We start from the raw sequence: 26531 nt of genomic DNA, 5'->3' as shown, positions 1-26531 counted from the left end.
GGTGGGGGTTTAGAGTCCCAGTCTGAGCTCAAAGGCCCCGTCCAGCACAGGGGGTCCTCCCTGTCCCCACCGCTGCCTCTCCAGGCCGGTGGCCCCACGGCCCTGTGCGACCCAGGCCTTCTCTCAGCGCACGACATGATCTAAGGGTGGCTCACAGCAGCCACCAAGTGCTGGCAGGATACAGTGGTGGCCGAAGGGAGAGGATGAGGGTATTGAAGAAGCTGAGCACACGTGGGCCCGAGGACAAGGAGGGGATGCTCGAAAGGGCCATGAGGACAGGTCACTGGGGGGCCAGCAAGAGGGACCTCAGAGGGCCAAGTCCCGAGGGAAGGGGGTGATGTGGCTGCTTTGAAGCATCTCCCAGCACCTCAGTCCCTGCCAAGCTGCCATTGCCCTATTTTAGAGGTGAGGAAATGAAAGCTCAGAGTGGTTAAGGAACTGGTCTAAGGACACACAGCTAGGAAGGGGCCAGGAGCAACTTCACTGCCAAGCCCCTACTCAGCCCAGGGGACCAAGATGTTAAACACTAAAGGGTTCTCTAAATGCGCAGGGGATGCTGGGAGTACAACGGAGACCGGCCACGTATCCCCAACTCTGGGGCGAGTTCCATCCTCGGCCACCTCTGAGGCCACCGGTCGCTGCAGCGGACGGTCCCCAGGCATGCAAGGCCCGCTCTCCCCGCTGTCCTGTCTGAGGACTTTATCCAGCGCTGCGGGACCTTGCTCTGCCCTCCGTGGGGCCACCCGGAACTCCGAGTCCCTCAAGGGTGTAGCTTCCATCCCGAAGCACGTTGGGCATGAGTGCCTCCGAGGGTCCCTCGCAAGACCGAGCCCCAGTTACTCACACCCTTCCCTGGCTCAGCCCCTCTCACTTGTGTTCCTGAGAACCCTTCCCTAGCCCTTGCTTTGGGCTCTGCTTTCAGAGCCCGATCTAGGACACGGGACCAAGTCCCTCCAGAGGAGCCGGGGTCCACGCTTACCTCTTGAACACACCTGTGGGAGCCCAGGTAGGGAGATCCTGGGGAGGGACAGGACTGGCTTGTGGGCACCAGAGCCAGAGTCTCTGGAAACACGGCAGAGAGCGTCCGCAAAGGAGGCGGGAAGAAAGGCCAAGCAGTCAGCCAGGCTGCCCTAAAAGTCAGCCTGAAAGGACTGGCTGGTGGAGGAGGAAATGGGCTGAGTCACTGGGGGCGGCTGAATGTGCCAGAGGACGGGGAGCAGGGAGGCTGGGGTGGAGGCTGAGGGCAGAGAGCAGCCTCACTTATGAATAAGGAACAGTGATGCCGAATGGTCTCAGAACTCTTGTACCCTATACCGTGGGTTTATTTCTCGGCTGCCTATTCTAGTTCACTGATCCTCGATGTTTGTCTTTATGCCAGTGCCACACGGTTTTGATTCCTGTCGCTTTGTAATAAGCTTTAAATCAGGAAGCGTGAGACCTCCAAATTCTTCCTCAAGGTTGTTTTGACTATTAGGATCCCTTCAGATTCCATGTGGATCTTAAGGTAGATTTTTCTATTTCTGCCACAAAAAAAAAAAAAAAAAAAAAATCATTGGGATGACACTGAATGTATCAATTGCTTTGGGGGGCATGGACGTCTTGACATTAACGTAACATGCAACGTAGGGATGCCTGGCTGGCTCAGTCGGTGGCGTGTGTGACTCTCAATCTTAGGGTTGTAAGTTCAAGCTCCAGGTTGGGTGTAGAGCTCACTTAAAAAGAAAGTCGTGGAAAAAATTAACATGAAGTACGTAATATTGAATCTTTTAATCCATGAACACGAGATGTGTTTCCATTTATTTACATCTTCCTTAATTTCTTTCAGCAATGTTTTATAGTTTTCAATGTGAAAGTCTTTTACTTTGGTGATTAACTTAATTCCTAAATATTTCATTCTTTGTGATGTGCTTGCAAGTGGAATCATTTTCCTTTCTTACATTTTTTTTTAATGTTTATTTATTTTTGAGAGCGAGACAGAGCGTGAGCAGGAGGGGCAGAGAGAGAGGGAGACACAGAATCCGAAGCAGGCTCCAGGCTGTCAGCACAGAGCCCGACGCAGGGCTCGAACTCACAAACTGTGAGATCATGACCTGAGCCGAAGTCACACACGTAACCCACTGAGCCATGCAGGCGCCCCTGGAATCATTTTCTTAACTTCCTTTTCGGATAGTTCAGTGTTAATATACAGAAATGCAACGGATTTTTGTCAGTTGGTTTTGTATCCTGCAACTTTATTATGTATATTAGTTCTAATAGGTGTGTGGGAAGGTGGCAGGGAGGGTGGGGGGCTGCGTGGGGGTGGGGGTGGGGGTGGGGTGTAATCTTTAGGATTTTTCACATATAAGACCACGTCATATGTGAACAAAGATCATCTTACCTCTTCCTTTCCAATTTGGATGCCTTTTGTTGTTTGTTCTTGCCTGATTGCTCCCTCTAGAACTTTCAGTACTATGTTGAATAGAAGTGGTGAAAACAGATCTTTTTCATTTTCCTGATTTCAGAGAAAAAGCTTTCACAATTTCGGCATTGAGTAGAACATGAGTGATAAATTTGTGGGGTTTTTTTTAAGTTTAACTTTTATGTTGAGAGAGACAGAGAGAGAATTCGTAAGAGAGCAGGGAAGGGGCAGAGAGAGAGGGAGAGAGAGCATTCCAATCAGGCCCCACTATGTCAGTGTGGATCCCGATGTGGGACTTGAGCCCACAAACCGTGAGATCATGACCTGAGCCGAAATGAAGAGTTGGATGCTTAATGGACTCAGCTACCTAGGCGTCCCGATAAATTTGTGCTTTAAAGAAAGACCTCAAATCTCTCCACTTCTGGGTTTCCTAAATAAATCCTAGATGTTCACTGTTAGTCCCCATGGAGTTAATGGGCCTGGACCAGCCTCTTAATTTCATGCAAATCCCAGCTCGTCTTATTTTGGGGGGGGGGGCAGTTCATTTGTAGTTTCTTCCCCTCCCCAGCCAAGACTCTAATCTCTCCAATGTTCATGGTTCTAGTAATTATGGGGAAAAAATCCAAAGGACAAAACTTTTGCGTCCTGTCTATGAGATTACAGACTATAGTGGAGTTCATTAAATTTATTTTTGCAGTTTCTGCGGAGATTAGATTCATTCTGTGTGGCTCTGGAGGGCCAAACAGAAACTGTTTGCCAGAATCTTCCTGGAGGCAGATAGGAATTCAGGCGAAGAAGCTGATGGCCAGAGCCAGTCAGCACCAAGAGAGCCATCCCAGGTCCAAGGGTGAAGCGAGTAAGGTCCAGAATCTGGTGTGGTTACTGAAGGGAGACAGTTCAGACCAAGGGCTGTGTGGATCATACGTGGGTTCACTCTCCAACTCCCCCTCTCCCAGGGGCTCAGGCAAGGAGGTTGATTTTTCTAAACTTCACTGTGGTCTCTATAAAATAGTGATAGCTGTACCTAGCACAGAGCAATGCTCGCTGAGTGGTCTCTTGTCTTTGTTATTTAGAGTTGGGGGTGGGGTTTTCTTTCACTCCTGGTTTCTTGTACAGCTTCTGTGTCCGTCAGGGGTCAGCCGTGGTCTTGCTCTGCATCTGGAAAGTCTTCTGTCACCAGGGCAGAAGGTAACGGCGGGGGGGGGGGGGGTCTCACACTGGGATTTAAGCGCCCTGGCGCTTCCACTCACAATGGATGGGCCAGAGTTAGGCACCTAACAAGCCTTGTTGAGCCAGGAGGACGAGGAGCTTAGTCCTACCATGTGCCGGGAAAGGTGAAGTCCTGAGATACTCGGTGGACAGAACCAAGGAATCCCCTACCAAACACTCTTGTCTGGGTGCCTCGGTGGATGAAGGTACCTTTCAGTGGGAACTTGGGAGGAGAGTGTGTTTGAGGAGAAAAGTTAAAAAACAATAACAAGGACTTTCTTCTTTTGGCACGACAGCATGTAGAGTTCCACAGACCCATATTCTTATGAAATTGGTGAAAAATACTAAAGAAACAAAAACAAAAACAAGCATTTAAGGTCTCTAGAAATGGCCCTGTGAGCATAAAATAAAAGAAGAAACATTTACTCAAGAAAATGTACTAAAAATTGAAAAGACCTGTGAAAAGTCTGTGATATTTGGGCCAGGACGCATGTCCTTACCACTCCTTCCCAGCTCCCAGATGGAAGCTTTACTCAAAATTTGGTGGGGGGGTGGGGGTGCCTGGGTGTCTCAGTAGGTTAAATGTCCTACTTCAGCTCAGGTCATGATCTTGCAGTTCATGGGTTCAAGCCCCACATCAGGCTCTGTGCTGACAGCCTGGAGCCTGCTTCGGATTCTGTGTCTCCCTCTCTCTCTGTTCCTCCCCATCTTGAGCTCTGTCTGTCTGTCTCTCCCTCTCAAGAATAAATAAACATTTAAAAAATGTTTTTTTTTAAAAGATGGTACAGCCAAGTACATGGGGCTCCCTCTCACTGTAGCTTCCAGCTAGAGATTCATCTTCCCAGGAAGAGCAGGACATAAGCTTTTCTCATCCTGCCCCCAGATGCCTGTTGCTATGGTTAAGTTCAAGGCAACTTCAGCTGAGAGGTGGAGGTTCCCTCCTTCTGTCCAATACCCACCTGCTCATGGAGTTGAATGCACCATCACTGAGAATCATGGAACCCTGATATCCCTTGCCCTGGGTCACAGAGTGGGAGTTCCAGACTGAAAGAAGCAAGCCCAAGAGACCTGGGGTATGGTTTCCCCATCCCTGAAACACTCAGATCCTGAAATGGGGAGGTCACATAGAGAGAAGTGCCATTGTCCCCACTCCCAGAACCAGAACTGAGGCAGAGACATTTATTTTGCTCAGAGGGGAAGCTGGGCATGGAATAGAGAGCATCAAATCAACCTCTCCCCACCCCCAATGAGCCGATTTATTTACCACAGAATGTGGGGAAGTTCAAACCTATAGGAATTGTCAAAATCAGTGGAAGTTTTGGTAAAAGGCAATTGGAAAGAGATTAATAGATTTATTGGATTAATCCAGTGGATCAAATTGGAGGCCACGAATTTTGCCAGAGAATAGGAAAAGATATAGGTATAAGAGTCCTCCTTGGGTCAGAATAAATCTCAAATACTGAGCTCTGGAATGATCCCTTCAAAGGAGCCCAAATTTGCTTAAATTTGTCTGTGAGGTAAAGTCAAAAGCATTGTTGAAACAATAGGGCAATTAGCAGGCAGTTGGTGGAGCTTAACAGTTGGGTATTGTCACGGACTATGAGTCTGGAGTTCTCTCTTGTCCAGCAAGAGAGTGGAGGCAGAATTGAATACTAGAGAGGCTAATGTCTGGGAGGAGACAAGAGTGACGAACAAGGGTTTCGGCACCGTGTTTATTGAGTTCACAAGATATTGCCCACGTGGTGAATGTGAAGAAAACAAGAGCTTACACATGTTAATGTGGAGAAAACAATCAGACAATAGTCATTAACTTGTGTGTGTCAGAAGCAAAGGGTCACGGGGGCAAGTGGAGTTTGTGATCAAGTAAAATAGTATATTGGCATCAGATGGAAAGTAATCATGATCCCATTCTGACCTATTTATGTAAATAGAACCTATGTCCCCACAGGGTGTGGTCACTCTAGGGTGACTGTGGGCATACCCACTTCTACTCAGTACTGTACCAGAGGTTCTTGCCAAGGAAATTCGGCAAGAAAAAGAAATAAAAGAGAATCGGATTCGAGAAGAAGAAGTTGAAGTATCTTTAGCTGCAGATGCCATGATCTTATGTTTAGAAAGTTCTATGTAATCCACAAAATCTATCACAACTAATAAAAAACTAAATATTTTAAAATAGTAAACATATTAAATATTAAAAATCTATTAGAACTAATAAATAAGTTCAGCAAGGTTGAAGGATATAAGATCAATACACAAAAATTAATTATATTTCTATATACTTGCAATGAATAATCCAAAAATGAAATCAAGAAAACAATTACATTTACAGCGACATCAAAAAGAATAAACCATTAGGAATAGATTTAACAAAGGAAGTATAAAACTTACTTATACTCTGAAAACTACAAAACATTATTGAATGAAATTAAAGAAGACCTAATAAATGGAAAAACAGTCTACGTTCAGGTATTAGAAGGCCCAATATCATTAAAGATAACAATAGTTCCCAAATTGATCTACATATTCAATATAATCCCTACTAGCATCTCAGTTGATTTTTAATTTTTTTTTTCAACGTTTATTTATTTTTGGGACAGAGAGAGACAGAGCATGAACGGGGGAGGGGCAGAGAGAGAGGAAGACACAGAATCGGAAACAGGCTCCAGGCTCCGAGCCATCAGCCCAGAGCCCGACGCGGGGCTCGAACTCACGGACCGCGAGATCGTGACCTGGCTGAAGTCGGACGCTTAACCGACTGCGCCACCCAGGCGCCCCTCAGTTGATTTCTTTGTAGAAATCACCAAGCTGGGGGCACCCAGCTGGCTCAGTTGGTATAGCATGGGACTCTTGACCTTAAGGTCGTGAATTCAAGCCCCACATTGGGTGTGAAGCCAACTTAAAGAAGTGGTAAAAAAAAATCAACAAGCTGATTCTAAAGTACATGTGGCATTTCAAATGACCCAGAATAGCCAAAACAACTTTGGAAAGGAGGAATTTTGTCAGATTTTCTGATTTCAAAACTGACCACAATGCAATGGAAATAAATACAGCATAGAACTGGCATAAAAACAGACATATAAGTCAATGAGATAGAACTTAGGGCCTAGAAATAAACTCAGATGTCTGCTTTTCTTCAAAGGTTCCAAACAATTTGGGTGTGTGGGGGGCAGGGAGGGGAAGAATAGTCCTTTCAATAAATGATGTTGTAACACTTGAATAGCCACATAAAAGAGAATAAATTAGACCCTTACCTTACACTATATGCAAAAAAATACAAGACATGGTTCAGACATAAATGTCGGAGCCAAATCTACAAAACTCAGAATAAGACACAAGAGCAAATCTTCATGACCTTGGATTTAGCAATAAATTCTTAGGTAGGACACCTAAAGCATGAGTAACTAAAGAAAAATAGGTAAATTGGATTTCATCAAAATGAAAAAACGAACAACCAACTTCTGCTCGTCAGAGGAAACTGTCAAGAAAGTGAAAGGCAAAACAGATATTGGGAGAATGTACTTGCAAATCATATATCTAATAAGGATAGAGTAAGTTTTTTTTTTTTTTTAAAACCTCTTATAACTCAACAACAAAAAAGACAAATAATCCAATTAGAAATGGGCAAAGGAGGGTGCCTGGGTGGTTCAGTTGGTTAAGCATCCCACTTCTGCTCAGGTCATGATCTCGTGGTTCGTTAGTTCGAGCCCAGCATCAGGCTTTGCACTGACAGCTCAGAGCCTGGAGCCTGATTTGGATTCTGTGTCTCCCTCTCTCTCTGCCCTTCCCCTGCTCCTGCTCCATCTCTCTCTGATTCTCATAAATAAATAAACATTAAAAAAAGAAAATCTCTTATCACTAGCTGACCACTAAGTTATCTGAGCAGAGACTTCAATGGCAACACACCCCAAGAAATACAGACTTTACTGAACCAGCTCAGGAACTTCAACTAATCAAAGAAGCGGCAGCAGAAACAACAACAAAAACAGCAACGACAAACTTCAAAGAGGGCAGTGGGACTCTGATTTCCTGAGATGCCCCATTAGATTATTTAAAATGTCCAAATTCCGGGGCGCCTGGGTGGCGCAGTCGGTTAAGCGTCCGACTTCGGCCAGGTCACGATCTTGCGGTCCATGAGTTCGAGCCCCGCATCAGGCTATGGGCTGATGGCTCAGAGCCTGGAGCCTGTTTCCGATTCTGTGTCTCCCTCTCTCTCTGCCCCTCCCCCGTTCATGCTTTGTCTCTCTCTGTCCCAAAAATAAATAAACGTTGAAAAAAAAAATTAAAAAAAAAAATGTCCAAATTCCAATAAAAATTGCAAGACATGCAAAGAGACAAACAAGTATGGCCCATACACAGGCAGAAAAAACAGTCAACAGTGAATGTCCTTGAGGAAGCCCAGAGGTTGAACTTACTAGACAAAGACTTTAAATTAAGTGTTATATAAATATGAATATATTCAAATAACTAAAGGAAACCACATCTGAAGAATTAGAGAAGTGCATGCACCTGATATCTTCCCAAATAGTGAATACCTATGGAGATAGAAACTGTATTTTACAAGAATCAGGTAGAAATTCTTAAGTTGAAAAACCATAAAACTAAAAGAAAAAACTCAATAGTGACTCAACAGCAATTTGAATTGGCAGAAAAAAAAATCAGTGAAGGTGAAGCTAGGTCGATTGGTAATAGAACAAGAAATGAAGAAAAATGAGCAGTCTCAGAGACTCATGGGATACTATCATGCACACCAATATACACATAAAGGAGAGGACAGCGAAAGATCAGAAAGAATATTTGAAGTAGTGGCTGCACATTCCCAAGCTTTATGGAAAACATTAATCTAACAAATCCAAGAAACTCAACGCACTCCAAGCGGAATAAATTCAAGAGATACACACTAAACACACAGTAGTCAGACTGTCAAGAAGTCGAAGACAAAGAGAATATCTTGAAAGCAGTAAGAGAAAAATGACTCATCACATACAAGGAATTCTCAATGATATTAACAGCTGATTGTTCATCAGAAACCATGGGGGCCAGAAGGCAGTGAGATAACATATTCCAAGTGCTTAAAGAAAAAGTTGTCAACCAAGAGTTCTGTATCCGGGAAAACTATCCTTCAAAATGAAAGGAGAAATTAAGCTATTACCAAATAGGCAAAAACTGGGAATCTGTCACTAGCAGACCTGTCCTACAAGGAATATCGAAAGGATTGCTTCAGGCTGCAAGGACATTAGATGATAATCTTAGTCCATGAGAAGAAATAAAGAGCACTGGTCCAGGTATCTGCATAGGTGGATGTAAAAAAACAAACAAACAAACAAACAAACAAACAAACAAAAAAAGCAGGAATTTAATCTTTGGCAATTATTTTCTTCTCTAGGGTTTAAAAAACAACTGCACAAAGCAATAATTATAAATCTATTGTTGGGCTCATAATATATACAGATAATTTCCAAGACAACCCTAGCACAAAGGAGGGAAGAGATGATGGGGCTTTAATGGGAGCAAAGATGTTTTTATACTATTAGAGTTAATCTGATATTAACTAATATGGTATTAATCTGAACTGGATTGTTTTAAATTAATATGTTAGTTGTAAACCCAGAGGCAACCACTTAGAAAGTAATTGTAAAATATAGTCAAAGAAACAAGGAAACAAAGAAACAAGAAACAAGGAAATTCACTGCCAGAGCTGAGATTCCATCTTGGGCCAATGTGACTCTGTGCCTGCTCACCCTGTCATGGGCAGTCTCTGCAGCCACTTGTCACCTCCATGCTCACATGTGTTCATGAAGTGGGTGGTGTGGGGAGCAGGCTCTCTAGAAATGTGCCAGAAAACGAACGCAGGAAATGTGGGCGGGGGGCTGTCCATGGTGCTGAAGCTTATTTGGTGGCGGCTGTGGGGGGTGGGGCAGGGGCTTGTTCCAAAACACAGGACTCTAGATTTTTCATCATAAAACTTGTGAAATCAATTCATAGCTGCTTTCAAGGCACACTTAGTCCCTGATGCTAATTCTTTAAGGAGCTTAAGAATCACCTGGTTAAGGCTGGATATGTCTGCTCAAAATGCTGATTCCCCAGGCCCCAGCAGTTCTGATTGGGTGGTTATCAGATGAACAAGTGGAATCTGTCATTCACACAGGCGCCCCCACCACCCCCTGGCCTCTTCTTCCCAGCCTAAGGTGACCCTGACACATGAACGTATCCTGGTTTTTAGGATATCCCAGGCCCTGTTCTAAAGACTTTGCATTCATTTTTCACAGTTTTTCAGAACACAGATTCTGGGTCCAGCCTACCCGCGTGGGAATCCAGACTGCCTGGCACAAAGTACACATTGTATAATATCAGCTCTCTTTGTTATTTTCTTATTTACCGATTGAAGAAATCCAGAAACACAGGTATCCTCAGCCTCGTTTCACGGGTGAGGACAGGTGGGCACAGAGAGGGAAGGCAACTTGTTTAAGGACACACAGCGAGTGAGTCACAGAGCTGAGCTCAAACTCCACGCCACATGCCCCTGAAGCCGGTGCTCTAACCACTGCCCCACTGGCACATGGGGACCGTGGCCAGACCCTGCCCTTTGCACCTGCCCCTGCCTGCTGAGACCACCTCAGGTGCTGAGTCAGGCTACCGCCCCTTTGAGATGGGGGCAGGGTTCCTGGGGGCTGGGGGAGAATGCGGGGTGGACCCCTGGCATCTTCATGCCCTCCTGGACCTACCTCAGATCGTGTCAGGACTCAGAAGCTCAGCAGGAAACAGGTGTCCAACAGGTGTTCTCTCTGGGGGGACTCTAGTGTCCATTTATTGGTACTTACCTGGAGGGAGTTCAACCTGGCATCTCTCATACTGGATGGGAAGGTGAGAAGGTGACGACAGGTAGCTTCCAGACGATAGGCCCGGTCTTCAATCCCGGCCTTCCCATCTTTGAGACCTTGGTCCGGCCTCAGCTTCCTCATCCGGGAACTGGGTATAAGAGTAGAGCCCACCTCTGCAGGCTGTAACGGCAGGGTAGGACGTGCAGCACAGTGGCGGGCACACCGGGCAAGGGCTCGATAGCAGTTAGCAGCTCCATCAGCCGAGAAGAGGCTGTAAAGCAACCACAGAAGTTTGCTGGGGGCGGGTGGGGCGGGGGGGGGGGTCTCAAGGATTGCAATCCAGGAGACACCGTTGACCTACGCGCTGAAAGCGTGTTCCAAATCGCAAGCCAAGCAGGGAGAGCAGCTTATAAAAGCAAGTTCCCCAGAGTCCCATAACTTGTTTTGGAGGAATTATGATAGGCAGTGACGGAATTAACCTGGCTGATCCGCAATTGGCTATTAAGCTAACATATGCTACATTATCTCTCTTTCAGTCTGAAATAGAAAGATGTGTTCCAGAAGGTGGCCAAGGTGATACTGACCAGTGATAATTGACAAAAGTCAAGGGTCCACCGTGTTCTAAGAATTGAAACAGGAGACGTGCCCAGCCCTGTTTCCTCAATATCCCTCTGACCCTATTTTGAATGACTCTTAGGTCTGCTTACTTCACTCGGGAATCTTCTTTCACAGCTAATGATACTAGAACTCCCTGTGCACAGGCAGAGTCAAATGGGCTTTCCCTGGCATGGTTTCTTCCCCGGTCTTAGCTTAGAAGTTTATCTGGAGCCTGAGGTCATCCTAGCCATCTCTGCCCCAGGAGGCTCTCCCTGGAATTGTGTTAAGCTTCCGGGGCAGATGTGGGAGACAGACCAGGGCTGGCTCTTAGCCCAGAGTCCTTGGAGGCTCCGAAAGCCGACTGGAGCCCCTGGGCCTCATCCAAGCCCAGCTCCCTCGCGGGCTGGGGTTGGTGCCCCTGCTGTAATGGAGCCGGCCCCCGCCTGCAAGCTTCCCCTTCTGGTGTGTGACTTCAGAGGACATTTGACAAATGCACTCTAGAAGAATATGCAGAGAACTACCGAGGGGCTGGCGGCCTTTCTCAGCAGGGGCAGACAACTGAAGGCAGGTGGGACGCATCTGCCGGGGGTAGAAATTCAGCCTTCTGCCGTAAAATTGTGTGTGGCCTTGAGCAAGTTCCTTCTCTGTTCTGAGCCTTGGATTCCTCATCTGTCAACTGGGGTGTTACCATCTGCCCGGAGCTCAGAACATTGTGGAAGAACAGCGTGGGGTAAGATCGCAGGCGCCATCGCACTTAGAGCAACGATGAGCATTTATCAAGTGCCAGGGGAAGGACTTCCTGGTCATTGTCTCTGGATCCCAACAGCAACCATGTGGGGTAGGTGCTGTATAAACCCCCAAGGCCCCCAGCAGGTGAGGCAGCAGGCTCAGAGAGGTCGAATGCTGTTTACCTGAGAAATGAAACTGGAATGCCTGGGTGGCTCAGTCTGTTAAGCGTCCGACTTTGGCTCAGGTCATGATCTCACGGCTCGTGAGTCCGAGCCCCGCGTGGGGCTCTGTGCTGACAGCTGGGAGCCTGGAGCCTGCTTCGGATTCTGGCTCCCTCTCTCTCTCTCTGTCCCTTCCCCACTCATGCTCTGCCTCTGTCTTTCAAAAATAAATAAATGTAAAAAAAATTAAAAAAAAAAAACGTTAACAAATAAAATAAAAACTAACAGTGATTTTACCAGCAGAAGTGAGTTGATTTGGGAATGACCGAGTTGCAAGGTGGAACAAGCAATCTGTAGCAACGCCGTAGCAAGTCGAGCCCACAGAGGAGAGGAATGTTACTTTATGGAGAAGGAGGCAGTGGGAGGGGTTGTTGGGAAGGAAAGTCCCGTGGGGAAAAGCTGGGGTGGAGGGTGATGACAGTGTCTCATTGCCTGACTTGCTGGGATAGTGATTTCCTGTAAGAGATGCACACTTTCCCCTCTGGGGTCTGTAATTGATGACTCTTTCCTGCTGACCATTCTTCTGCTGGGGTCTGTCACGGACAATTCTTGCTGTAATTGATGTTGGGTGGCGCCCGCTTCCCCTTCTAGCCTCCTCCTCTAGTGATATTTCCTTTTATTCATGTTCACCATGTCTTAGCCAAGGTCACACAGCTGCTCAGAGGAAAAGTGGCCTTGGACCGGGGCAGGAGGGAGGGTGGGGGGATGGGAGGGGCAATGGAATCCCATCCAGGACCCTCCTCGAGGCTCTGTCTCCCTCAACGCAGCGTGGGCATCCCCGGCCGGGACACCGTCCCCACGCTTCGCCCTCCCATGCCCCAAAGTGGCATCCTGCATGGGGGAGTCTAATGGGTGCTTGGTGTACAAGTGCGGACTACATCAGGTAGGGCTGGACCAAGAGCAGCTTAAAGATGCCGTGACCCCGAGAAGGAAAGTCACCAAGCCTCTAAATGCCTGCTGTGTGTGTTAGTAAAGGTGGCCAGTTAAAAGCATAAAGGTTTGGGGCTCCTAGGTGATTCAGTGGGTTAAGCGTCCGACTTCAGCTCAGGTCGTGATCTCACCGTTCGTGGGTTCAAGCCCCACATGGGGCTCTGTGCTGACAGCTCAGAGCCTGGAGCCTGTTTCAGATTCTCTGTCTCCCTCTCTTTCTGCCCCTCCTCTGCTCATGCTCTGTCTCTCTCTCTCAAAAATAAATAAATAGATACTAAAAAAAAAAAAAAAAAAAAGCTGAAAGGCCTATCATGGCAGGGGCTTGGCCAGCACCTGCTTGAGACCCTCTAATGTCATTCGCTTCCCTGACCCTGCCTGGTCATTAATGGAAAGCTCAGAGATCTACCGCTTTTTTTTTTTCTTTTTCTATTTCTTCTTTTCCTTTTTTTTTTTTTTTTTTTTCTGTTTTTAGATTTACTGCTCTTAATAAAGCAAGTGGTGGCCAGGGCTTTCTTCATAAGAGAAAGGTCCAGCTGGATTGCCCTCCAGGCAGGTGAGCCCAGGGCACCCACATGCTGGGACTGGCTTCCTTCCTCCTGCCCACTCAGGGGCCTCCCTGACTTCCCTCATGGATTATTGTCTGCAAAAATCAAAAACAGCTGATTTCAGAGCCGCCACGGGCTGGGAGGGAAGCGGAAGGAAGAGCTGGGGCTCGGCCTCGTGTGCCGTGGTGTGCCGTGAATCCCGGTGGGGTGAACCTGTGACCCCCAGGTGTCCCACCCCCATCTCTGGACTTGACAGTCACGGATGTCCAGGCCGAGCCGGTCATGTTTGCGGCGCATTCGGACCTGAGACTGTGCAGTTTAGCTTCTGTGCGGGGCCGTTTGCGGACCTGCTTGGGAGTTCCAAAGTCAGGGCCAGGTCACCCGTGGTCTCCTGTGTCCCCGGCCCCAAAGCTGGGAGACGCCAGGCGCTCCCGCCTCCACAGCCGCTTCCAGTCTCTGAGCCAGCTGGTGTTCAGGGCCCTCCTCCACTCTCCCCTCCTCCGGGGTGTGAACCACTCTCGACACCATTTTAATGGCGGGGATTTGGGATTCAGAAGGAGTCCGATGTGATGAGGCCAAGACAGAAATAAAACAGGATGAGATACTAGAGCGACATGGGCCGGGAAAGAAGGCTGCTTTAGTTCCAGTTGGGCAGGGAGGGCTTCTTGGAGGCGGAAGCATTTGGGTTGAGGCCTGACTGCGGAAAAAAGAGCGAGCACACGGAGATCTAGGGGGGTGGGCAGAGGAGGGAGTGGCGATCTGAGACACTGGGCAAGCTTAGGAAGGGAATCCGAACACCGGGGTCTAGATCTCAGCTCTCCCCCGAATCATCGAGGGGCTTATGGCAAGTTGTTCCTCTTTCTGGGCTGGGGTTTCTCCCTCTGCAGAATATGGTGTGGTCCACACCTGCTTGCTTCGCTCTGCAGAGTCGGGAGGACGCAGTGAAATAGCATATCTGGATGTGGGAGAATCCCGGGGTGCAGAGGCATCCTCGGCCCCTCTCTGCCCGGTCTACCCAGACAAAGTCCCTGGGAGCAGCCGAGGTTAGAGGGGCTGGATATGATCCGAGTAGCTGAGCGGAGGCCCCCTTCCCTCCCTTCTCCCACCTACTTGAAGCCCTGCCCTCAGCCGGTGTGGTGGGAGAGAGACAGAGACAGAGATAAAAAGAGACAGAGATGCACACAGGGACACCCAGAGAAGGGAGACAAGCAGCCACCTACATACGCAGCACAGAGTCAGAGAGAGACGGGGAGACCCAGGCAAAGCCTGAGATGGAGACAGAGAGGCGAAGAGAGAGGGGCTGGAGTTCCGGACGGGTCATCAGAGACGCTGTCAGGTCCTTAGAGTGGCCGAGAGTGGAAAAGTAAAGAGCGAGAGTCCAGAAACTGGGGGTGGGGTGGAAACACAGAAAAACGGGGGGTGGGGAGACAGAGACGCCCACGGGGAGGGCCCGAGGGCCCAGAAGTGGAGCAATGCAGAGGCACAGGACCTCCTGAGCCTCGAGGTCCTCTCCTGTAAGCAGAGGGTGGTAACTGCACCCCAAGAGCTCTCCACCTCCGTGGAGCCCTCGGGTGGCCTTCCCTGGGGCGATGACTGGGGGGACTGGGCTGCGGCGGTTTAATCTTTACAACAGTCCCGTTTTACAAATGAGGAAAAGGAGGGTCAGAGAGGTTGAGTGGCTCACCCAAAGCCACGCAGGAAGTTGAAGAGGCAGGACTGGGCCTCGATCCTCTGGCTCTGGGTGCAGTGTTTCTCCCACGACACCCGGTGAGGTGACTCAGGGTTCGCAACACGTCCAATCCCTGAAGATCTGCTGGGAGCTTCCAGCCTGCCAGAAAACTGGTTCATCATCCTTGCTAGGAACCTGAGGCCCTCAGATCTGAGTCTCCCAGATCCCCGGATTGGTAACAGCAGCAAATACGGGGGGGGGGGGGGGGGGGGGAGTGAGCAAGGAAGAGAGGGAGAGAAAGCCATTGGTTGATTGAGAAATAGAGGCGGAGCTACCAAGGTGGGCAGGGTGCGCTCTCCGAGAAGGCCGTGCATCGACGCGCGGGCATGCGCACACTAAGCTCAGCTGCCAAGGCCACCAGGGTGGGGTGGGGGTTGTTCCCATCAGGCCTCAGGTTTCAAAGCTTGGGCTCCTTCTAACTGAAGTCGTCTCACTACCCTGCCCCGAACAGGAGTGAGGCCCTGGAGAATCTACATGAGCTTTAACAAGCTGACGTTCTGAGTTGGATGAGCTTCAGGGACGCCAAATTCTCCGCCTTAAACTTTGGTCAATTTAACAATTCCTGCATCCCTGCTCGTGGGCTTAGGCCCATCCCGTTGGGGGGAGGGGGAGCTGTAGGAGCTGAGGCCCGGATTGCCCCCAAGAAGCAGAGAGGGTGCAGGGAGAAGGAGCAGAGATGGGAGGGAACGCCAGCTTTGCCCCAAAAACCAGGTCGCGAGGTGGGAAACCAGCCGGGGTTTAGGCCAACGATTCCCAGCTCTCCGGGATTATACACCCAGGGAGGGTGTACAGGCGGGAGGGCATTTTCCTGGGAGGAAAGTCTAAAGCATTTATCAGAGTCTCAAAGGAGTCTGTATTAGTTAAAACAGGCTAGGCTTTTGCTTCCGTGACCGACAAACCCTAAATCTCAGTAGATTAACATCTAAGTGGTTGACTTCCTCTTCTGATAAACACCTGCGTGTCAGGTGACACTCAGGGGCTGCTGTCCCTGGTGACCGGTGATGGGATGAGTCACATCCATCTCAACGTGCAGCCCCCATTCCCTTCAACAAGGGGAGCGAGCTGGGGGGGGGGGGAGGGGGGCCCTCAGCCCACAAGTGACACACGTCGCTCCCATTGGCTGGAACTAGTAGTTCATGGCCCAACCCGCCGCCGCAGAGGAAGCTGGGGGCGGAGTCTTTAGTTCACCCGGGAAGGAGAGGACGGCCTGATGTCGGTGGGCAATAGAATGTCAACATTATTTGGAGATTTTAGAAACTGAATATTCCCAGGCCGCAGTTTTGGGGAGTTCTGTTCTATGGTCCAGGAAACTGTGTCACCTGACACGCAGGTGGATGTGACACACAGGTGAATGTGTGCACAGGTCTGGCCACGGCTGGTGGCAGGTCTGGCCACACACAGGTGAATGTGTGCACAGGTCTGGCCACGGCTGGAGCGGAGCCTTGTCCAATCGGAGGGCTGCATGCCTGCTCTCTTCTATTTATAGCCTCCATACTGCCATCTTGGAGGCTCACTGATGTCCTAGCATCACATCAGAAGCCGCCCTTATTTAAAATCTGAGACCCCCAAGGCTTACACACTAATACCACCCCAGGGCCCATTTCACTGGTGGGACAGCTGACGCACAGAATGCACGTGTTGCGGGGAAGGTACCACTGGATCTGACACTGTGGACCGCTCTCCTCGTCTGGGATAAGGAAAAGGGGCGCGTCCCCCCTCAGTGCCCCAAGCCACATCCCCAGGGGGTGCGCCTGTCCCCCGCTCAGTGCCCCAAGCCACATCCCCAGGGGGTGTGCCTGCCTGGCAGCTTTTGGGGTCGTGGAACCTGAAGACACTGGAAACAGAGGTCATTGGCGAACGAATCACTCTCATTATGGCCGGTCCACTCTTGGCTACTACTGCTCTCCACTTCTGCCGGGAGAACGAGACTGGAAGGACAATGCTGGTTTCCTCTGCCAGAATGAATAAACATAAGACAAATAAGACAGTACTAAGGGTAATGAAGCTCCTGGGGCAGATAATTCACATCCCCCGAAACCCGGGCCTAGTTCCATTGCCACTGCCGGCCCTGTGTTCGGAGCTGATTAAGCCAAAACAATTAACAATTTATTGTCTTTCTGTTGCTGGAGCGAGGCTGGCTTCCCCGGCTGGGCAGTGGGCAGGCGTCGGAGTTGGCTTGGACTGGTTCGTGAGGGCCCGTCGAGAGCCAAATGTTAAATAGTCAGGAATTTTGTGAGCCAGTTGTTAAACCGTGGGTTGATTGAAATTGGCCATGGTGGGAATAGTTACACCACAGAAATTGTCGATTCAGGGCTTTTCTTTTTTCTTTTTCTTTTTAGCGGGCACACCACCGTATTAGGGTCTTTGTAAACGGCTAACTCAGATTATGAGGGGAAAGGGGCCATGCTTGTGTCCCTCTGGTGCCTACAAAGCCCCACAATGGCGGGGGGTGACTTAGAGAATGTAGTCATTAGTGAGTATATCGCTGGCCCTTCTGTACTTGCAATGGGTCCCCGAGAAGGGGGTTTCTGGGTTTACTGAGGATGGATTTACCACCGAGCCCAGGGCCAAGAGGGCCTGCCAGGCTGGATGTGGAGCACACGTGGGGGCTGGGGTCAGCTGTGGGCAGGGGAGGGTATCGCTGGGGTCCACGGCGCCATGTGCGTGGACACGAAGGCCTTCTGTCAGCGCACACAGGACAGGTGCAACAGGCGTGTGTCTGCCGTGCCCGCAGGGGATGCTCTTGATGAGCATTGACACGAACTGCCACTGGTTCACCAGTGCCTGTGATGTGACTAGGAGCACAAGAAGGTACCAGAATCGTTATGAGCTTCCTATTGTTGCTGTAACAGATTACGCCACAAGCTCCACGGCTCGAAACAGCACAAATCGGCTCTACACGTAAGGAACAGAGAAGTCCCCACTCCATCCTGACACGTGAAAAGTTGAACAGACTGAAAAATCAACAACTTTTCTTGGAAGCATGAAGGAAGGGAGGATCCAGGGCAAACTGGTGGCCCTCAGACCGGAGAGCCGGTGAATTCAGGAAGCACCGCTTACCGAGGCGGAGGTTCCCAAGTGGAAACCAGAGCAGGAAATCAGTGCTGGGGCGGGAAACCCTGAACCTTAATTGACAAGTTGAAGGATGCTCAGTGTGGACAGCTCAGAGGTCAAATCTCCGGGGGACCCAGTGACAAGGTGGCCCCGACAAAATTCTACAGGAAGGCAGCCAGATTTCCACAGTAAATATTGGAGAAAAATTCCCCCCGGGCTTCTAGCAGGCACACTGGAAAAGACACCATTCTGAAACAGGCCAGAGCACCCTGTGCTTCTTAATCAAGCCTGCCCTCTGGGGAACTAATTAACCAGAGCACAACCTGCTGGGCCATCAGAGACCCACAACTGGGGAAGGGAAATACACAACTCCAGCCTATTCAAACCATCCTGTCCCACCGAGAGGGGGAGAAAAAAACTGAGAAGCCTTGTGAGCTTGGAGGTCTGGAGGCATGGGGGGGGGGTCACTAAAAGACGGAGCCCTAACCATAGGACTACAGAACACCCCCCCCCCCAACACCTCATGATATTACCAAAAGCCTATTTGGAGCCATTCTTTTCACCCAGCACATCATATCCAGCTCTCAAGAAAAAAACTACAAAGCATATCAAAAGTCAACACAATGTAAAGAGGAAGAGCAGACATCAGAGACACACATGGCAGGGACACTAAAGTTATAACACTGGAATTTATTTATTTTTTTCCAGACTGGGGGGGGCACCTGGGTGGCTCAGTCGGTTGAGCATCTGACTTCCGGCTCAGGTCATGATCTCACAGTTCATGAGTTCGGGCCCCGCATCAGGCTCTGTGCTGACAACAGCTCGGAGCTGGAAACTGCTTCGGATTCTGTGTCTCCCTCTCTCTCTGCCCCTCCCCCACTTGCGCTCTGTCTCAGCATCTCAAAAATAAAAAAAAATAATTTTTTTTTCCAGACTGGGAATTTAAAACAACTATGATGAATCTGCCATGGGCTCTAGCAGATAAAGTAGACAGCATCCCAGAACAGATAAGCCATACAAGTAGAGCTGGAAATCCTAGGAACCAAAAAGAAATGCTAGTGATAAAAAGCACTGTGACCAAAATGATGAATTCTTTGATGGGCTTGTTAGTAGACAGGACACAGATGAAGGAAGAATCTCTGGGCTAGGGGGTGTATCAGTAGAATCCCCAAAAGCCAAAAAGAAAAGAGAACAAAGACTCAGAAGAACATAATCAAATTATCCGAGGACCGTGGGACAATTACAAAAGGGGTAACATACATATAATGGGAAGACCTGAAGGAGAAGAAAAAGGAACAGAAAAAATACCTGAAACAACAATGCCCAAGAATTTCTCCAAATTAATGTCAGGCAACAAGCCACCAATATCAGATCCAGGAGTGCAGGAAACACCAAGCAGGATAAATTCCACCCCTTCCAAAATAGGGAATACACACACACACACACACACACACACACACACACACACACCAAAAACGAAACTACTCTTGGGCATATCATCTTCAAACTGCAGAAATGCAAAGAGAAACAAAACATTCTGAAGAAAGCCAGAAGCTGAATATGACTTTCCTATAGAGAAGTAAAGGTAAGAATGACATCCAACCTCTTCTTAGAAACCAGAAAAGCTGAGCACTTGGGTGGCTCAGTCAGCTGGGCGTCCGACATGATCTCACGGTTTGTGAGTTTGAGCCCCACCTTGGGCTCTGTACTGACAGCTCGGAGCCGAGAGCCTGCTTTGGATTCTGTGTCCCCCTCTCTCTCTGCCCCTCCCCTGGCTTGTCCTCTGTCTCTCTCTCTTTCAAAAATAAATAAACACTAAAAAAAGAAAGAAAGAAACCAGACAAGCAAAGAGAGAGTGGAGTCAGATATTTGAAGGGTGGAGAGAAAAAAAAAAAAACACAACTTACTGACCTAGAATTTCATACCCAGCTAAGTTATCCTTCAAAAGTGAAGAAATCAAAACTTTTTCACACAAACAAACAATTCAGGGAATGTGTTGTCATAGACCTGCCTTGAAAGAATTGCTAAAAGTCCTTTAGAGAGAAGGAATATGCTACAGGTCTGAAATTAGGATCTACGTAAAGAAAGGAAAAGGATCAAAGAAGGAATAAGGGAAGGTAACAGCAAAACATTTGCTTTTCTTACTCTTAATAGATTTAAGAGATTATAGTTTGTTCAAAATATTAATAGCAACAATGTATTTGATTAGGTATGTTTCTGTATAGATCTATTTTATGTATGTGTGTGTGAGTACATACAATATGCTTATGTCTGCTTACAGGTAAGTGAAATGAAAGGCAACAATGATACAAGGGACAGGAGGAAAGAATTAGGATTATTTCATCATTATCAATTAGTCACACTACCCGTGAAGTGGTGTAGCCTTATGTGAAAGTGGACTTACATTAGTGGCAAATGTATATTGCAAAAGTTTTAAAAGTACTGAAAGACATATAGCTGATATGCTAAGAAAGGGTAGAAATTAAATCCTATAAGATGTTCAATTAAAACCACAAAAGGCAGAAAAGTCTTTGCTGATTTCTTTTTCCCCAATTCCATGACATTCTGGAAGAGACACAAGTATAGAGACAAAAGAAGGATTCGTAGTTGCCAGTGATGGAGGTGTGAATAGAGCACAGAGGATTTTTAGGGCAGTGAAAATACTCCATATGATGTTATAATGATGGATGCATGTCCTTACACATTTTCTCAAACCCAGAGAACATACACCAGCAAGAGTGAGCCCTAAGGTGAAGGAGGGACTGTGGGTGACTATGATATGTCAGTATAAACTCATGCTTGGGAACAAGTACACGATTCTATTGAGTGACGATGACGGGGGAGCTGTGTGTGAACGAGGTCGGGGGTATGCCAGAAATCTCTGTACCTCCCTCTCAATTTCGTTGTAAGTATAAAACCACTCCTAAAGAAATAAAGTCTTCAAGGGTCAGTTAAGCCTCCGACTCTGGCTCAGGTCATGATTTCGTGGTCCATGAGCTCGAGCCCCAAATCAGGCTCTGAGCTGTCAGGCTGCTTGGGATTCTGTGTCTCCCTCTCTCTCTCTCTGCCCCTCACCTCTCTTCTCTCTCTCTCAAAAATAAACATTAAGAAGAGAAAGAAAGAAAAAAACATTAAAAATAAATAAAGTCTTCAAAACTCCATGCATTTATTATCTTAAGTCTTGAAGATAAGAAATCTAAAAAGGACTGGCAGGGCTCCAGTTCTTCTGGAAGTCCTAGGAGAACATTCCCTTCCTTCCTTGTTTCTCCTTCTTTCCTTGCCTTTTTCATCTACAGGCTCCCACTTTCCTTGACTTGTGCCTCTGCATTGCTCAGTCTGATTCTGCCACCCCACTTCCTTCTCTGACTCCCTTGCCTCTCCTGTTCTCTTACAAGGACCCTTGTGAGTACGTTGGACACACATAGAAACTCCAGAACAAACTCCCCATTTCTAGATCCTCAATTTAGTCATGTGTGCAAAGTCCCTTTCAACATGCAAGGTAACATATATGCAGGTGCCGGGGACAAAGACATACCTTTGGACGGCCACTGTCCTGCCTACCGCAGCCTGCCCTCTGCCCTCCAAAGATTCATACCTATCCTCCGTGCAAAACTCATTCACCCCAACCCAACATCGTCCAAAACCTCAATCCATGGATAGCATCAACCCAGAGAGCAAAGGTTCATCTCAATCTCGTCAGCTCAAAAGCCCCAAATCTAAGCATCTAAATAATCCAAATCAGGTATCTGGTGAGCTTCTGGGTGTGAGACACCCTGGGGCAAAATTCCCCTCCCATCTGTGGACCCATGAAACTGGAATTCTGCACTTTGATGCCGTCATCTGGAGAATAAGGGTGTTAACGGTTTCCACCTGTATCACGGTGTCAATCAGGTTTCATCCAGGAGTGGCAGAACCAGTAGGAGATGATATGTATGCATATACTCGTGCGTGTGTGCATGTGTGTGTGTGCCTGCACGTGCGTGGTAAGGATGCACGCATGTGCGGTAAGGATTCATCGGGGGGACTCAGCTTCTGCCGAATGGTGTGGCTGACCAGGCTGTCTCCGCAAGGCTGCTCCCACATCTAACGCTGCAGCCCAGCGTCCACGGCCAGGCAGTCGGGGAGGGAAGAGCATGAAGGAAGGCAGCCCATGAGGACTAGCAGAAACCCCTGTCTATTCTTGTAGAATAGCTTGGTGACAAGCATACCTTGGGTGCCGGGGTCCTTCGTCATGGAGCTCAACACACACACACACACACACACCTGACCCAGGAGTCAAAGAAACTCAAGGAAGATGGGGGGAAGAGGGGGATGGAAAGCCATCTGTAGGCTCAACGTGCTTCCCGCTGACGGGTGGGTCAGCAGATAAGCACCAACAAGTTGTCTCTCGAGGACCTCCTTTGCCCCCAGCCTTGCGGGAAACACAGGAAAAAGGAATCCTGGGAGCCAAGGTGCGGCCAGCCAGGCTGGCACGTTGGAAGCCATCAGAGCCCTCCTCGAGCAGCTGGAGGAAACCGTGTCTGGGGAGAGCTCAGCTCAGTGGCCAACCCAGTGAACGCCCCAGCAATGTCAACACTCCCCAACCACGGCAGGACGGTTGTCACATGAGCCCGTCCTATCAGTCCACTCGGGAGTATGTTTATGGCCAGCGGGCCCCCTTTCGTGGGGAGCCTCCTTAATGAGCAGGGAGAGAGAACTTTCTCTCACAGAAAACGCCCTATTCCATCTTCCTTCGGAGATCAGGAAACTGGGGAGTCAGCGTGGGGCTAGGGGAGGCTGAGGGAAGGTGGAGAGCCATCCTTCAGGCCCGGGGAGGATGAACTTCCTGCAAAGCTGGTGATTCGCTTCACTGAGACAAAAGCGATGTGTTGGAATATAGGAGGATCCTTAGAAGGAGGGAACCAGGAGGCCCCAGTGATGGGAGCCTGGCAGCTGGAAAAGATTCGGATGAAACTGGCTGAGGGGAGGTGGGGAGGGAGAGCCGTTGAAATGCAGCCAAAGCAGGAACCCATCTGGGTTTCTGTCCGGGTGAAATGAACGGTCCCCGATCCAGACCTGTTGGTGACTGGGGAGGAAGAAAGAACAGGTGTCCCAGAGATGCTAAGAATGAGAGGGCTGGCCTGGCTCCACACTACCTTTGTTGTGGGGTCTACCTTGAAGATGTCTGGAATTTTCCATGAGGCCTGGTGTTCAGGGCGGGGAGGGAGCAGCTGTTTTCTGGGCAATGGGGGACAAGGCGGAGCTGAGTGTCCACCAAGGGCGGGAGGAGCTGGAAAGGAGTGCTGACCTCGGGTGGATGGGAGGGGAGGGGGGTCAGGGGCTGGGAGGTATCAGAGAGGGACGGGCGAGGTGAAGCAGGGTTGGGGACTTCAGAGATCAATCTTGGAAATTGGCAGGGGGGCAGATATGAAGTGTCCCCTGCGTGTGTGGAGTGGGGGGGGGGGGGGGGGCGTGGCAGAGGGGTGGTGGCTCAGAGACAGCTCAGGCCTCTCTCGGGCCGAGCCATGGGCTCCTTGACCTTGCGGGGTCCAGGCCACCCTGGATGGTGCAAATGTGACAGAACCTCCTGTCAAGGGCTCAGGGGCCCCCAGAGACTTGGGGCTCAGGAAGCCCCTGCACAGAAGCCGGCCCCACAGCCTGGCAGGGAGAGATACTGCGGTCTAGACGGGGCTGGGGCCTGTCCCAGCTCGCACCGTGAGTCAGGGCTGAGCCGGACCAAAGCCCAGGCCGCCCGCAGAGAGCGAGGGACACCCTCAGGCGCCTCCATCCCACCGGGGCATCAGCCTCTGACAACATCACAGCTCAGGTCTCCCTCTGAGGAGTCGCTCCCGCCGGGTGTAGGGGTCTCAGGAGGCCCCTGCCAGCGGCTCCCCGCTCCCCGGAAGGGCTGTGCCGGCCCCTCCCCGTCAGCCCCCAGCGGTCTGTCTGGGACCAGGCAGTGACGCTGCGTGACGGGGGCAGGGTCAGCAGGCAGCACGAGGCCCAGCGAGCCCGGGAGGAGGGGGGCCCGACGGAGACAGGTGCAGGTGCCAGGTGGACGCCGCACCCCAGGGACCGCTCTTCCGCGGGGACGAGGCGGGTGTGGGGCGAGCGGTCTGCCCCACGCACACTCCTCTGTGCCCCGGGCCGGCTGTCTCGCTGCTCTGAGCCAGGGAACGGGATAACGACACCGGCCCCGATGACCGCGGTCCCAGGACCCAGTGATGTGCCCTGAAATACGCACCACGCCGGCCCAGAGCCCGGCACGTGAAGGTCCCAGAAAGACGGGGCTCCCTCCTGCCCTCCCCGGGGCCCAGACATCCCAGCGCAGGAACGTGGGCTCCACGGTCACACTTCTGGGACTTGTGTCCTGTTCCACTGCCTCCTGGCTGTGGGACCTCCAGGCAAGCCCCTCCCCTTCCCCACGCCTCAGTTTCCTCATCTGCAAAATGGGAATCATGACAGCACCTCCCTCCTCCAAGTCATGGTGAGGACTCAGTGAGATAATCCTCACAGAGTGCCTGGCACAGGGCTGGGCACAGAAGACGCCCGGATCAAAGGCAGCAGGTGTCCCCTCGAGCTGGGGCTCTGCAGGGGCCTTTTACTCGGTGACCTCCTAGACCCACAGGACAGTTGTTATCCCCACAGCTACCATTCGCCCCGGGGTGTCCCCTCCAGAATTTCACATGGGAGGTTTGTGGCTGTCCGTCTCCTGACCCCATGCCATCCTGTGCCTCTCTGTCCCGCTTTGACAAGGCACATGTGAACTCAGTCTGCAGCGGTGGTTTCTCTGTGCTCGTGAGACCTGTCCAGTTACCTCGAATATCCCGCCGAAAGCCCTATTTTCCTCTGCCTCGCTATGCCGGGAGCACAGACCTGTCAGTGTCCCCACTTTGCACCTCTCTGAACAATTCAGGCTGTGCACACCCTCCCCCACAACCAGCGAGGGGCTCCTGGCTGACAATTTGGGAAAATGAGGCTAATCCTTTAAGACACAATATGTAAAAAGCAGAATTTACACAGTATGAGCCATTCTTTTTTTTTTTTTTCCTTTTTTTCCCCCCCTCTAAATGACAGTATCTCTTGCTCATGCTTTTGTCTCACGAAAGACCTTGAAAGAATGAGCCCAGGAAATTCATGAACTCCTAGGATGCTCTGGCTCCTGAAAACGGGCTCGTCTGCTGCGTGAAATGGGGTTCAGCGCGTGTGGAAATGCGGGCAATTTCGCGGGGCCATAAAGGTGCCGACTCGCGCGGTCTTGCTGTGGACCCGTCTATGATCACCGGCTCCTAACTGAGGTTGGTGGCTTCGGTTTCTGAGGGGGACACTCGGGAAAGTGGTGCAGCAGACGTGGGCCCTGCCTCCACCCCGCAAGGCAGCTAGGCGAGGCCCCAGCCGCACCTCTCGCCTGGACAGCACCCTTGAGCCCAGGCCGCTTCGCTGGCGGGCTTCACCTCGTGGGCTCCAGGCCCTTCTTGTGGATCTTTGACTGTGGCCTTGGCGCCAGCCTGTGATCCTTACTCTCCCCGTACTTGTTCCAGCCTCTGGGACCCTTCCCACAGCAGAACTGGGCAGACAGCCTGGCAGGTGGAGAGAGAGCTGAGCAAGAGACCAGTCCCCTCCCCTCTGCCTGTCCCCTCCCCACGGCGCAAGGAGTCTGCGGGGCCAACGGGGTGATGTGGGCCCAGCCCGGGCTGCCTGGTGCCTCTGCCATTCTAGGCAGACGTGATCCCCGGGGTCCCCTGGTCCCCGGGGCCCCAGAATTCCCCATCTGAACGGCTCGAGGCCCACTTCCTGTGCCTCGTGGGCCCCTTCCCTCGGTCTGTCTGCTGCGGGTGGACTCTCCGTGGGGTGAGCGTCCCGGGCCTGCCGGGGGCAGCTGTTTGTGGGGTCCTGGAAGCGTTTGAACGCATGCGCTGGGGTGTCCGCGGCAGGTGCGGTCCTGGAGGCTGGGGCAGATCTCGGGATGGGCGGAGACAGGGGTGGGCCCAGGAGGGACCACGTCTGGCTCCTCCAAGTCTGGGCTGGAGTTCCAGGGGCCCTAAGGACATAAGAATCAAACCTGGTCGCCCAGGCTGTTACAAAGTTGCATTGGTCAGGGTGGCTTCTGTTTACCGGTTTGCAGCCTTAGTTTACCATTTTAGATATTTAGGAATGTGGGCCTCAGCCTGGGCTACTGCCCTGGGTGCGTCAGGTGTCAGGGACAGTCCGGAGCGCCTACTGTGTGCAGGCAACACGTTCCGCCCTTCGGGCTGGTGGGGAAGAAGCAGGTCTCTGGCAGGTGAGGCACAAAAGCTGGGCTGCCCCCTCCTTCTGTTGTTA

The sequence above is a fragment of the Leopardus geoffroyi genome, chromosome C1, assembly GCF_018350155.1.
Source record: "Leopardus geoffroyi isolate Oge1 chromosome C1, O.geoffroyi_Oge1_pat1.0, whole genome shotgun sequence".
Lineage (NCBI taxonomy): Eukaryota > Metazoa > Chordata > Mammalia > Carnivora > Felidae > Leopardus > Leopardus geoffroyi.
The sequence above is the reverse complement of the archived record's forward strand: the minus strand, read 5'-3'. Positions refer to the sequence as shown.